Genomic DNA, 15,224 nt, shown 5'->3' with positions numbered 1-15,224 from the left:
TCTGACTTACAGAGTGTAGTGTGGCAGTCAATTTTTGGAGGAAAAATGCATAATTAATATGAAGATCAAGGTATAGGTATTGCCAGTCAGTACCTAATATGCAGTTTCTTAGAACAAAGGAACAATTGAAGTTGTCTTTTAATAGGATAGTCCTGGTCTGTCATTTTGTAGGTTTCAGTTCTGAGTGAAAATGAAAGAAAGAAAAAAAAACCCTAGTAGTAAGATTTTATAAGAAGCACTTCATTGCACAGTTTATAACCAACTATTGTCTAGTCAAGAAAGCTATCTTTGGTTTCTGAGTTCTTGAATTTTCAAAACCCTTGAGCTTACACATTCTTGCGTTAGAATTGTTCTAGTTTCCTTTTGCCATTTTAGTTCTTACAAGGGAGAAACAGTGCCCCTCATAGTCCAACAACTAAAAGAGTCTGCCTCTTGACACGGCATGACCACCAGCCTGGCCCATGGAGAGTATGTCCCCTGTGGTGGTGTTGCAGGTGGGAAGGGCCCAGCAAGTTAAATTTGGGCTCTCTGCACCACGAGCGAGTAGTTAGACCTGTGGACAGAGGATAGGATATGAATCTAAGGATTGGATCTGATGTGTTGCTCCATCCAGCACTCAGTCTAACGCTGGGCAAAGTGCTTACCTGTGTCTGAGCTCAGCGCCCTCTGTTCTCATATGGAGAGAATGACTCCTGCACGGTCACAGGTCGTGGGGAGGAGTAAATGTATGGAGCAAACCAATGGGTTAACTCAAAAGCGCTTTTATGATTAGTTTCCGAGTTAGGAATTAATGGCCACAGGCCACACCTCCCGGGAGAAACTAATGTACCGTTTAAAATATTTTGAAATGAATAATGGGAATATTTGTAAAATATACGTAAAAATACACCACTCCTGGGACTAACCTCAACAGATCCTCCTAACTCTCTCCTTATACTTTATCCAGTAAAAATGGGACAGACCCTTTCTCTGCCCAGGAAGCCCCTGGTGCCCAGAGAGCTTGGCATCTCTCAAGGCTTGAATGCTTACCCTCACAGCATGTTTCTCTGATGAGGGAACGGGGCCCTTGGCTTCCATATGTGGTTCCTTTGAACATAATAAAGACTTTTATAAAAATAGGCATTTAGGTCTATTATGTTGTTCCAAGATAGGAACAAACTTGTATATTTGATGTGTTATTTTAGCTTTCAATAAAAAAGGCTCACAAAAAAAAGATAATCAGATAGAAAAACATATTCCAACAAGATTGCATTATAAACAATGATAGGAAAGTCTTTGATTACTAAAGCAATCATTTTGCCGAAGGGGAGAAGGAAAGAGAAGAAATTAGGCATTTTCATGTTGGGCGTCTTGCCGACTTTTCTGCGAGGTTCTCCCCCAGCTCTGGTGATGTCAGCAAGGTCTCAGAAACTGCTCCTGAGTCTGGCTAATTCCCTTTCCCTGGGCTAACCTTCTTGCCCTTTTTCTGCCTCCCAGATGTTCATGGTGACCCTTTTTCTCAGTCCTTTAGAAGGATAGGATTTGTTCGCTGGCCACCCCAGCTTGGACTCTACACTAGGATCTTTTGAAGGTGTTTCAGGTGCTTAATGATTGAAATGTCCCTGCAGCATTCCCCAGGGACGGGAGCCAGTGAGCCAAGCGCTGGGTGTTTTATACAAACCCTCACCAACACTTAGAAGTAGGGAGCCCACAGAGGGCCCCCCGGCTCCCCTCACTCCTTGAGCAGGCTGGCTGGGAATGGCTAAACCTGTTTGCTATGATCATCTTGAATCAATTTCTAAATTTTGTTTCTCCTTCTGCGCAGGAAACTATTCTGAATTTCCCTCATTTGCTTTGGTACCGCATTTCATTCAGCTCATTTCTTCACTGGCTCTTTCTTGGGCATCTGCTCTGTACTAGGCACTGCCAGGGGAACAAAGAGCAATCAAACGTTACAAAGGCCAGAACATCACACACCTCGGGTAGAAAGCAAGATGTGACTCCAGGGTTGAGAGAAAGGGAGAGGTTAAGTATGTAATGATTTGTTTTCTTTTTTGCTTTCTTTTATGCTTTCTACAATAAATTGTACTACATAAGAATCTAAACCAATATTCATTTATGTAGCAAGTCCCATTATAATGACGATTCCTGTTATTTCTGACTGGGGCAAGCATCATTAGAACATTAATTCCAGTACAACAGAAGACTTTCAGACAGTCCCTTGGAGTGAGCTGAAATGGGATTTGACTTCTATATCAAGCTTTTCCTGGTTTTGATATTTTTCATTTCCACGTGTCAACAAATACCTGACTTGATATTAAAGCCAGTTAAATCAATATTTCTTGCTGTAGTCAAGATACAGCAACATATATCCGGGGGCAGCAGATCCCCACCAGTCATATTTTGTTGAGTACGTATATATTATCATAAACCTACTTGATTGGACTATCTTCAGCTGAATAGGATGAAAATACCAACATAGCTACCATAAAAGAAAGAAAAGCCAGAGAATCTCTGATCTTGTCCCTCACCCTTCATTTGAGCAGTCCTACCATTTTTGCTCACTTTAATCACAGAGAATGACAATAGGGGAAAGACCTTGACTGTGGTAGCTGTGGTTTCTTTCTCTTTGTTCCAAAGGGTCTGCTGTAAGCCATTCTCCCAACTCTCCTCCCAACCCACGGATTTCTGAACATAGCAGCAAAGCAGCTAATGCAAGTGAACCCAAGAGTCTCAGGCTGTAAGGATCTAATAACTGTGATGAAAGAGTGTCAGATGGGAGCCTCTTTCTTAATCTTTTTGTGAACTTTTCATTGTTAGAAAATTTCTGAAAATTACTTGTTAAAAACTTACAGTGTTTCTATAAACAAATGACTTGAAGCAGTGATTTATAAAAACCAACAGACTTACTTACTGTTATGGGAAAAGCCTGACTTCTCCTGCCTGTGTAGTATGAATAGAAGAGTGACTATCATTTATTAGGCTCCTATTCTGTGCTCAGCATCTAAAATATCTAACCTCTAATAGTCAAAATATTGCTTTAAGGCATATGTTGGGGTTTTTTTTTCCCAAATAAAATTTGTTTATTATATTAAATAAAGTATGGACTTCAGCTAATAACAGGGTATCAAAACTGGTTCATTAATTGTGACAAATTTACTATACTAATGTAAAATGTTAGTAATAGGGGAAAGTGGGTGGGGCATACTCTGTACTATCTTCCCGTTTTCTGTAAATCTAAAACTATTTTAAAATTAAAAGTTTATTTTAAAAATGAGAGATACCAATATTAAGAATGAAACTATACTCATTATCTTGTAATAGTAAGGCATGTGTTATTTCCATTTCATGTGCAATTTCGGCTGCTTAGTAACTTATCTGAGGGCACCAAGCTAGAAAGGGTATAAGCAGAGATGTGAACCCAAGTTTGTCTGATTCCAAAGCCTTTTCATTTTTTACATCAGGCGATTTTCCTTAACATATCATGAGATTGAAAAAATCTTTTTTCAAATTAGTAAAGTAACATGTGCTCATTATAAGAGGTTTGGAAAACAGACAAAATTATGCAGAAGAGGGGAAATCACTTATAATTCTTTACCCCGGGGATAATCATTACTAAAAAAAATTTTTTTTCCATCTTAGGCTTAAGAAAGCTATAATTTATGTATCCAAGAGTGTATTGTTCCTCAGAGTTGTCATCCTTGACATTTTTGCATGTCCTCCAGCAATATTGCTGTTGCTTAAAATATTTTTGGAATCCCTTTCAGAGCCAATTTAGAAACTAAATTCTCTGTAGACTCCCATGCACTGGGTACTTCGGTAGAGACATAGCAAAGACAGTGTATCCGTTACCTGAATACCTGTCAAAATAATACATTTTTATCTTGTACCATTTTGTGCCTTCTAAAGTTATATGCTGCAAATATTTAACCATCCTGTAAAGAACACCATCATTGCCCTCTCTAAGAACCATAAACATCTTCTGTGACTTCTATTGTGGTAGGAGATGGAATTTACCAAAATGCTACTTCCTCCCATGTCAAAGATTGATGGAAATTTTGGGTTATGTTTAAAAGTCTTTATTAAAAATTAAAACTATAAATCTTTAATATCTCATTTGACAACTCTTGTTATTTATTACATTGTCAGCACAACAGTGTTTGCCTTTTGTGGTACATAAAGAAAATCAGAGAATTGTTTTTGTCAAAAGTTTGAAAAGCATATTTTAAAATCAATTTCTTTTTAATGGAAGTATTATACTCTGAATTATCTCCCTCCAAGGAGTTTCCACAAAAGCAAATATATCTTAAAAGTGTGATGAGCTGATCTTTAAATAAAGTTAGTAGCATCTTGTGTCAAAGTAAATGTTTCTCAAAGAAGCAGACGTGTGCATGCTCGGACACGCATACATAGAAGAAAAGATTGCTATCAGAATGGCCGTTGGTGTACTTTATTAAAGTGAAGGAAGTCAAGTAGTTAAGTGCCAGCTGAATTCTCATCTCTTTGGTTTATTACTTTTAGAAAACAAACCTAACTCTCAACTCAAGCATCTCCCTGGTTGTCTGGTTTCTGCCTTATTTTTCACAGACATTCTTATCCGCCCCATAATCTTAGCATGGCACCCCCTTCTCAGACTGCTGGGCACCCTGGGACACCCAGGTCACTTATGCAGAATTCTTTGGGGTCACTTCCAGGGTTCGGGTGGGGGCCTACCGGGCATGTGCTGTTGTCCTCAGGGCTGCACTCTCCCCTGGTCTTCCGATTGCCAAGATTCCTGTGATAAGAACTAATCATGCTCTCAGAGCTCATTACGAAGTATAGGCTTTGTCTTGTGTTGCTGTCCTGGGCACTATTCACAGTGCCTGACATTGTGTTCAGTCAATGTGTTAGATAAATGAAGGGTTACAATAGAGTCTCTCAGAAATGGACTGTTGGGAGAAAAGTTAGTCTGATTGAAAGAGAGTCAGAATAGCATTGTGAATTAGAATCTCACAGCTTAAGAGCCCGTAGGTCAGTCCTCTTACTTGAAGATGAAACCCAGAGAGGTCAGCTGACTTGGAGGTCACCCAGAGAGCTGGCGCCAAGCCAGGCACAGCATCCAGCGACCTGAGGTCCTGTCCTGTCCTTCCCTCCTGTCGTCGTTCCTGGGTTGTTTCATGGAGGTTGAGCTGACTGTGCAGGATCAGTGATCAGAGCATTTGAAGCCCCGACAGTGCTTAACAGAGCATCAGCTGCACAGGGATTCTCAGGGAACGCTTGAAGAGATTGTTGACTTAGTCAGTGGTTGCCTGGTTGACTTATAACCCCAACCCCTGTCTCTGTGCCTAAGTGGTTCCTAGCTGAATGATGCGTTCCCTGGGCTTGCATGGATATTTCTTGGAGAGGAGAATATTATAGAAGCAATAATAACAGCTAACATTTATTTGTAATAAATTAGGTAGGATATTCCTGTGGTTTAGAGTCCAGGCCCTGTAGCCAGATGGTCCCAGCTCCACCACTTGCCCTGTTTGTTTTTTGAGACAGGTGATTTGACCTTTCTGTGCCTCATTTTCTACATCTGCAAAATGCCTGTAGTAATAGTGCCTACCTCATGGTATTGAAGAGTTAGCCCACTTGAAGCCATAAAACAACACCAGACAGTTTGTAAGCAAGCAATAAATGTTATCTATCATCATTAAAATATCACTACCGTGTGTGCTAAGGTCATTGCACAGATTGTATACTATCCAGTCTTCTCAACATCTCTGTGAGGAAGCTACTGTTATCAGCGGCCATTTTACAGTTGAGGAAACTGAAGCACAGAAAGATACTCCACCCACACTGTTTCAAGTCACACGTAAGGCCCAATTCCTTGTCTGCCCAACTCCAGATCCCGTGCTTGTGGCTGTGATGGAGATGAGTGGTGTGGCTTCGAAAGGTCAGATCTGACTGCCCACATTTCTTTTTTTCCTAGAGCACTCCAGACTCTGGCCGCTTTCAGGACCATCTCTGTGGATTCCCAGGTAAGTAGAGATGGTCCCTTTTTTTTTCCCCCACATTTTTCCAAGTTTTTTTTTTTAATTGAAGTATAACCAGTTTACAATGTTGTGTCAATTTCTGGTGAAGCATAAAGTTTCAGTTATACATATACATACATATATTCGTTTTGATTTTCTTCTTCACTAAAGTTACTATGAGATACTGAATATAGTTCCTTGTGTTACACAGTATAAACTTGTTGTTTATCTATTTTATATATAGTAGTTACATTTTTCCAGTTTTATTGGGAAATAATTGGCATACATCTTTGCATGAGTTTAAGGCATACGGCACGATGGTTTGATTTACATATATTATGAAATGATTACCACAATAGGTCCAGCTAACATCCATCTTCTCATATACATACAGTTTTTTAAAGAAGAAAAGAATAAAGGAAAGAAATTCTCTCCTTGTGGTAGAAGTCTTAGGATTTACTCTTGTGTGTCATACAGCAGTGTTAGCTACCATCATCATGTCGTATGTCGTTAGTACTTACTTGTGTTGTAACTGGAAATTTATGCATTTTGACCACCTTCCTTTAATTCCCCCTCCCCCCCACCACATCCTCCATTTCTGTTAACCAAAAGTCTGATCCTTTTTTTCTATGAGTTTGGTTAGTTTTTTTTTTTGATTGCACATATAAGCAAGTTCGTAAAGTTTGTATCTTCCTCTGACTTATTTCACTTAGCATAATGCCTTCAAGGTCCATTCATTCATGTTGTGGCAAATGGAAGGATTTTCTTTTTCTTTTTTTAATGGCTGAATCATTTTCCATTGGAGATAGTCCCTTTCTTCCCCATATCCTCGTCCTGCTCACCTGCCCAGCTCTCCCTGTGCCTGCAGTTGACTCCCAGAGGTCTTGTTACAGCCTTTGTCAGACTCTCAGGGTCTCATCACCAGAGTGCTTTCTTACAGGTGTGCAGACTGAAGAGACAAGTCACTCTGATGGGGTGGGAGGTCTCAGCAAGGAACAGAGGACCGGAGACACTCCGATCCCACCTACATGTGCCTTCTCCACCTACATTGATGTTTCTGTGAATTTCTTTAGAGTCATTTCATGCATGCAGAATACTTCAGAGTACCAGGGAGAAAAGTCTTTTTTAGATATCCTTGTGTTGCGGAAAGGAATTACAGTTAAGAGGGCAGGCTCTGGAGCCAGGCTGCCTGGCTTCCCTCCTCGCAGTGATAACCATTTTTGCTGCTGTTCTGTTGTTGAAGAGCTTGGTCCAGTGAATCTAGAAACCTGGCTCACAATCTTCAGTGCTCACTCAGCGTTGAGTGGGAGTAGAAGGACACAGGCTTTTGAGCCAGACAACCTGGCTTTGCATCCTGCCTCTGCTGCCTAGCAATGGTGCAGTCTTTGCTGTCACCTGCTTCTTGAGCCTCAGTTTCCTCCTCTCTAACATGGGAATAATTACACCCATCTCACAGTTGTTGGGATATTTCTAGCTTCTGTACATAAAGTGGACTATATAAGATTGACATTCAAATAAATGGTAATTACTATTGCTACAAGCTATTGGTATTTGAATGGGTTCACACAGGTACTTGCTGGACAGGAAGCAGGTCATTATTTTGGGTTTATCATACTTTTTCCTGAAATATTTTTATTTTTTCCCCCAGCAGTCTTGCTTGTTTAAATTAACTTGCTTATTTAGCAAGCCATATATTCACTGTGAAAAGATCATCTGTAGTCCATATCCTGTCAAATGATTGTAAATTCCAAATTGAAGTAGTCCAAATTAATGAGGTCTTATTGCACCTGGGTGTTTCCAAGAATGTTTAATCTAAACTTGATTCTTTTTCCATAACCCTAAAACTTTAGTAGGAAGATGACTATAACTTTTTGAAAAGAGCCATTAACATTAGTGGGAGTTGGTTGTTTTCCATGAATGGAATAGAATATCTGAAATCTGACTCAGAATGAAAACAATTTCTTTATTGTTGTTCAAAGAGAATTATTTTGGAAACTACTGGTTGATTTCTTCCCACACTGTCTCTGTCTCTGTCTCTCTCTCTCTCATACATACACACACACAAAACTTAGTTTTTCTTTCTATTAGGCAACTGAAGAGTTCCTATGTAAATTCTGGCAGCTTCTCCCCATCGGACAAGCAAGGGCAAAATCAATTCCTGTTTTCTTGGAACGTACCAAATAATCAGAAACTCTGATTATTCTGCTGGAAGGCAACAAACAGCTTGATGGAAAGATGTACCAATTGAAAACAATTCTGATCATATTTTTGTCAGGAGAATGAGATGCCTCCAGCTATCTGGTGCTAATTATGTTAGAGGTAGAAAGCAGGGGTATTTTGGCCTGTGGAAGACTACTCTGGTCGCATGCTGGAACACTAGCTTTACTGGCTGCTCATCCTAGAGCACAGTGACATTGGACGTCCATTCTGTGACTCGTCTTGCCAGTTGGTAGTAGTCTCAAACACACGTCACATGAGCACACTTAAGGACTTTTCTAATTATAGTTCAGAGGCTTTACTTTTATCTTTTTATGCTCATTTTGCAGACATCACTGATTGAAATGATTTCTCCCTCAGCATAATCCTATTGCCAGCAGTTACAAAAGAACAGGGAGAGGGCAAATGAAACCCACAATAGCTGAAGAGGTGTCCGAATTCAATTAGGAAGAGACCTCCCCCATGTGGATGCATAAACCATATAAATCCATTTTAATTGTGAGCTGTGGTACTTATCTGGTCATGTTTATTTTGGATGCAAGTGCCAAAGCTGGATTTAGACCAGAGCTCCAGATCTTCAAGCTCTAATGACTAATTTGGGTACCATTGAATCCCTTAATTCATTTCTTAATTAGTTCTCCCGGAATGAGAGTTGCCGGGTTGCAATCGTTTTCACAAAATTTTCAAATAAAAACAAACGTACTTTGATTTTTTTTCCCTCCTATGGTTCACATATTTGCCTTGGTCTTAAAGAACTATTCCTGTTGTTATCAGAATAATAACAACAATGATGACAACAAAGCTAACATGTTCCAGGCAGTGTAGCAGAGGATGTACTGAGGCACCAGGAAGCTTGGTTTTGATTCCCGGCTGAGCTACTTACAGCCGTAGGACCTCAGTCAAGTTACTTTCCCTCTCGGTGCCTCAGTTTCCTTTTGTAAGATGGAAAGAATAATAGTACTTATCTCACAGAGTTGTTTTAAAGATTAAGAAAGTGTTGCATATATGAACTAATATGCAGATAGTGCCTGACAGCATAATAGATGTTAGTTATTATATTTGTGGTCAATAAGACAGTGGGAGACTGATGAGCAGATTTACTGGTGCCACAATACTGTCATCTAAGTATGTCCCATGTATGTAGTCCATTTGGTAACAATGGTAATGAAACATTGGAGACTCTGAGGTTGGAATTAATCTCCATTGTTTATATTTGCGCCCCTCTGTCTGGCTCAGGGTTAACATTTTTGATGTTCCATGCTTGATCAATATGAGTGCTAACCTGAAACCTTTTGGTGCAAAATTGCTTTAAAATTTGAATGAACATTTTGTGCTCTCAGTACACACAATATTGGCCCTCATTAAAAGGAAAAATGCAATTACAGTACATAAAAAATACAAATGTGGCAGGGAGAGGAGATTTGGGAGAATTGGCTTCAGCAAATCACTGGGAATTTTCAAACTATTTTTTAACAGAGTTAAGTGCATTTAATGTCTTGGTTCAAATTTAATCAGTGGGCAGGAGTGAAAGTCTAGGGAAGGATAAATCCAGTAATTTAATGAGCTTTCCTCATGGCTACCTAAGAGTTAGTTTACATTAAAATTGATTGCCAAGTGATTTACTAGAATTACTTTTCCTTAGATTTGTTTTGTTTTGTTTTTAACCTAAGTTAGGTGGGATCCAGCAATTCCACTCTCATGCATACGCACATGTGCACTTGTGTGTTTGTGTGTGTGTATGTGTTCTAGAGAAATGTGCACTCATATGCATCCAGAGACATGTGTAAAATGTTCTTGGCAGCATTGTTTGTATTCATCTCAAGTTAGAAACATCTAGACTATCCATCAGTCGTAGAATGGATGAATACATTGTGTTGTAATCATAAGGAATTATGATGTCTATAACTATATGGTGGAATATTATACAGCAATGAAAAAAGAGTAAATTAGAGCTACACACAAATAACAGGGATACATCTTAAGACATAATGGTGAAAGAAAGAAGATACAAAAGAATACATAGCAATCTTATTCCATTTATACAAAGTGTAAAAACAGACAAAACTAAACTCTGTTGCTAAGGGGTACAGATGTAAGTGGCCAGGAATTTATTGCTGAAAGGATCAGGATAGTGGTTCCCTCTAAGGGAGGGCATGCTGTGAAAGAGAGAAGAGCTGGAGGGCTTCTGCGAGTGCTGGCAATGTTCTGTTTTTTGACTGGGCTGGTAGTTGCATGGGTAATATACAAAAAATACATCAAGTGTTAATGTTTTATGTGCTTTTCAGAGGTTATGGGTTATAGTTCATAATTTTAAAAGTTCTTTAAATTGCAGAATAAACTGTCTTTTCAGCCTGGGTTGGTTTATCCTTGTCCTGCATAGTTTTAGGCTGTCCCATGGTTATAAATGACTCTAGAAGTAAACCTCCACCTCACTGCCTGGCAGAGTGGCCTCCAAAGTGGGCTGTACACCCCAGGGAGCTCTTGAGAAGATCCATTTGGTTGAGAAAAAAATGGTTTAGAACTTGCATTTTCATTCATTTCACTATCATGAAACACCATGATAACAGATGATGACTGTACTGACACTGGCATCAGCCCTGGGTCCACGTGTCAGGTGGTCAGGTGTCACCCATAGAGAGGGAGGTTGAGCCTCCCCTTCAGTGCCTTCCCCTCTCGTTCATCTGCTTTGATTATCTTGTGAAATGCATCATGTCTAGTTAACTGGATTTACACATTTTATGTTTTGGTTTTAACAAACCCTCACAAACTAACAGAGTCTTAAAACGATTCTGCAAAAAACTCCCATAAACTGAAGATAATTTTAATACTGCAAACAACAGGAAAATGGCAAAGTTTAGCAAGAACTCTGTCAGCCCCATTATGACATAATGACAGCGACCTCGAATCAGATCTGGCAAGAAGCTGGCCACCAAAAGTCTAAATGATCTGGAAAACTTACAGGTTTACGTCCACTGTGGTTAATTAATCGTGAGCCTCGTCCTGGGTGTATTTGCCTTGAGATGTCATGGCTGGTAAAACAGCACATCAATTCTGTCATTCTTCTTTGCTATTTTATTCATGTTTTATAAGGTATATAACATGTTATTACAATAATACATGTATATGAATTGTAAACAAATAGCCAGACATTTTTGTTCGAACATGTAAGATGCAAATACCTTGGACAGCACTGCCATATAGTTCGAAGGCTGCTCCCTGCTAATAGTTAAAATGTGTAGAAGATGATAAACTTGTTATCATTATCAGAAAGAGGCACTTCTTGGCCCTAATTTTCTTATTGGCAGATATCAACACAAAGGCAATAGTGTATATATTGACTTTATTAAAACTTTCCCCAAGCCCTTGGTTTGGAGTTGGATAGGAAAAAATGGAGATACATGTATGTATATATATACTCAGAATAGCTCTGTTTTTCTGTTTGTTTTAAGATTTCTGTTGGATTCCTTTAGGATTACATATACACATACCTTCCAAGGAGTAGGGTGAAGGGTGGTTAACCAGCAGTCGGGAGACCTGGTTCTAAGCCTGTGACCAGCAGCCAGGCCACGGCACAGAGGCAGTACCCTCTCTGAGATGCTATTGCTTTTTCTCTGTCATGAGGGTGATAATAGCAACCCTCCCCAACCCTGGCAGGGGTCACATGAGAGAGTGTCTGTAAAATGTCATTTCCTACAAACGGAAGGAATTATGATCCTGTCCCTTCTACTTCACCTTTAACAAAATGAAACTTCATATTAAAGTACTGACATCCTTAACCTACAAGGCTTTTTTGATTGGAAGCTACAGAAACTGACTGGCTAGCTTAAACCAAAATAGAACTATTTTCAAGTTGTTTTATTGGAAGGGTCCTTGGGACATCCACAGAACTGAAGGAATGGTGGAAACTTCAAATTGCACGAAGGGCCACCACCAGGGAAGCCCTTGCAATCTCGGTGGAGGGCTCTGTGGCCTCTTCTCTAAGACATCACTGTCACTGTGATTGAGAGCTGATGTCTTCTGCCCTCTGGGCTTTAGGGTTCCAAGCCTGAGGCTCCTAGAAGAGAGAATCTAATTCGTCCAACTTAAGCTCATGAACCACCATTTGACCAGTCAGCCTCGGGTCAGGGGATGAGGTCACGTAGGATGGACAAGATTCCTGGGAGCTCTAGCCCTGCAGGTCTGGGCCATCTCAGAAAATCAGGCATCTCTATGAGCTGGTTTCCATAGTTGCTAATGACTTAACTCTCTTTAAGGGATTTGAATAAAAAGAATCAAAGAAACGTAAGTACAGAAGCATATGTGAGAGTTTTCTTTAGTGAATTTCAATACACTGGTGGACACTGGACTTGACATCACTTTCATTAGATGCTGAAAATTCTCTGCAAGTCCCAAGGTGTCTTTCTACCCAAGCTGCCTCTCTAAGGTTTGACTCCACGTTTACCTTTAGCTACTGCTTTACCTCTTGTTAGAAAGAAGGCATTAAATCAGTTTTAGCATTTCTCATGCTGATACTCACTTCACTGACAGCCTCACTTGCCCTAAAATTTTATGGCAATGTGGAAAGAAGGTAAGAGGGGTGCACAGAGTCTGCATACCACAGGCAAATCGTCATATCATTCAAGGACCTTAATTTTTTTTTCTCTTGTGAATCTATAGAAGTGTATTTGAGTATCTCACAGCCATTCCTAGACAGATGTATACAGCTGTTCCTCACACCGAATGGATATTCGGTACATAGCATTTGTTCTACCAGGGTACAAATGATTACTTGTAATGGTTCAATAATGGAAATGATAAAAATACTTATAGCCCTGAAATCAATGAATATCTTCCAAAACAAGTTAAACGTTGCTATCAAATATCGCCCTGGCAAGTCCTAAGTAGACTATTGTCCCCTTTGGGTCATTCACTAAAAAGCTATAAAGAGTGCAGAAATTCTTTGTTTTTCAAGCACATATACATATGTAATAACCAAATTTCAAGTTGTTAACACACAGTGAAATTTCTTTATGTAAAAAGAAAATTTCTTTCTTAGAGAAAGTACCAATGAAGAAAGAGATACGGTGATAATAATCATTATTTGACCTGGTCTCCATTTTCCGAAGTGCTAAGTTATAACGTAATCTATGGTTTATACTTCTTTAACCAACTCTCAATACGTTACCAACCCAGTGCCTCACACTGGTTATAGGGATGATTTATTATTTGTCACATTTTAAGTGCTGACCCGTGAAATGTTAAACTTGTATTGGCAGCTGTTGTCCGAAGGTTTGCAGGTGTCCTGATTGATGCTTTGAAAGACCAGCATTAGCAATAAATCACAGTAGACATAACTTTTCAATAAAATAATGGAAAGGATTTTGCATTCTAGGTCCTCTAAGCCTTGGTATTTGGAAGTTACTTACATGGGAAATTAAAGTAAAGGGGTAAAATGTTCTCAGGCTTTAACTCTTCAGTTCTGGGCCAGCCATAGTCAATAGCTAAAGCATCTTGGAAGCTTTGTTCTTCTAACCCTGAGATCTCTTGGCTCTGGAAACTGACAAATTGCCAAGTGTAGGCCTAATTGCATTCCTGCTTACTGAGAAAAAAAAAAACTGAAAGGAATTTTCCTTTTCTTTCAAAGGGGTACCTTGAGCATTAACATTTTCTGGAATAGCAAAATTGTTTATAAGACTTTTGCAAAGCTTTCTGAAAAGAGAGCTTGAAGAGGGTCTGGCAGCCAATTAAGAGGCATGGGTTGCTCACCTAGAGTAACAAAGAGGGAGACGAAATGGAACAAGTGAGAGAGATGTGGCTTTGTCCTCTAAGCTTGCTCTCTGATTAATGAGCTGATATTCTCTTTTCTCCTGCTTTCTCTATGGTCTGCTCAAAGGTTTAGCAAAATAGTACATGATAGATTCAGCCAGCCCCATGATAGACCACCGGCTGAGTGTAAGTCCTGTTCACCAGTATTTCTAGTGCTGCACCCACTGCTTGATACACAAGAAGTGTTCAATTAGTATTTGTTGAATGAAGAAATATATTCAGGCAGGTCTTTCTCTGACCTGTATATTGGTGATTTACATATTGGACCAGAAATACTCTGGGCCAGATTAAGTCTGATCAAGGAATCAGTACCCAAATTGAGTAGATTGGGATCTTCCAATAAGATGGAGAATGAGGGCTTGGAGAAACCAAAACTTGGAACAACCTGAATACTCAGTGATATAAAAGGAATTGATGCGACCATACAGCAGGCTTTATTTACTCCAGAAGGTAACATACCTAGTGAAAAGGTTCAGCTTATCACAGCTTTTCTTAATATAAATACATTTGCAGAGTTCACACCCTACTGATGGAATCAGTTTCAACTTTATAGAATTTTGCTTTTAACATAGCAGTTGGCGAGCACCTAGTGCCAAGGTCAAGCGTTAGCTCTCTGCTTCACTTCCCTTCTCCAAGCTGCAAGTTCTCTCGCAAAGCCAGGCAACTATCTCCCAAACGTACGCTGTCCGTAACATAGGAAACCAGACGACCCGAAGAGGGTAAATCAGCACAAATTTATCGTCAAAGCTGAGTGCTCTGCTGACTGTGGGTCAGAAGTGTTATCTTTGTATCTCAAGGACAGAACATTTCATAAGGATTTGGGTACAGAGTACACATCACCCTCCAGGCATGCTGAACTGTGTCAACCCAAAAACCGTTTCTTAAGGTTTACGATTTCCCCTTTTTCCTAAATTAAAAAATGCTAATGTGAACTCTTGACTCTCAAAAACACGTTATTATTGTATATGAAGCAAAGAGTAAATAAGACACTTGCCTAATGACATAACAGTTCATTTTAATTCAGCAAGCTGGAAGTAATTTTTGCTTGTTTTCCTTTTTCCATGCTTCTTTATGGAAATAGGCCACAATCATTTTTATTCCACCATTCTTCATTACCTTATAGTGTGCTTCCTGTTTATGCTATTAAGGGCTGTTTTTAAAGACCCCTGAGGGATATCCTTTAACAGTCTTTTTAAAAATAATTATTCATCTATAGTACCCCCCTTA

At 39.5% G+C, this 15,224-nt stretch overlaps 1 protein-coding gene across 4 annotated transcripts in view; it reads left to right on the top strand.

The window, feature by feature from the left end:
* SPATS2L (spermatogenesis associated serine rich 2 like) overlaps positions 1-15,224 on the top strand; it is a 157,222-nt gene that overhangs the window by 15,400 nt on the left and 126,598 nt on the right. For all 4 annotated transcript variants that reach the window (XM_031452047.2, XM_031452046.2, XM_031452052.2 and 1 more), the window contains exon 2: positions 5,933-5,981. The gene's annotated coding sequence lies outside the window, so the exon portion shown is untranslated. The remainder of the gene's footprint in view (positions 1-5,932; positions 5,982-15,224) is intronic.

Source organism: Camelus dromedarius, chromosome 4, assembly GCF_036321535.1.
Source record: "Camelus dromedarius isolate mCamDro1 chromosome 4, mCamDro1.pat, whole genome shotgun sequence".
NCBI classification, from domain to species: domain Eukaryota; kingdom Metazoa; phylum Chordata; class Mammalia; order Artiodactyla; family Camelidae; genus Camelus; species Camelus dromedarius.
Note: the sequence above shows the minus strand (reverse complement) of the source record. Positions and strands in the feature narration are given on the sequence as shown.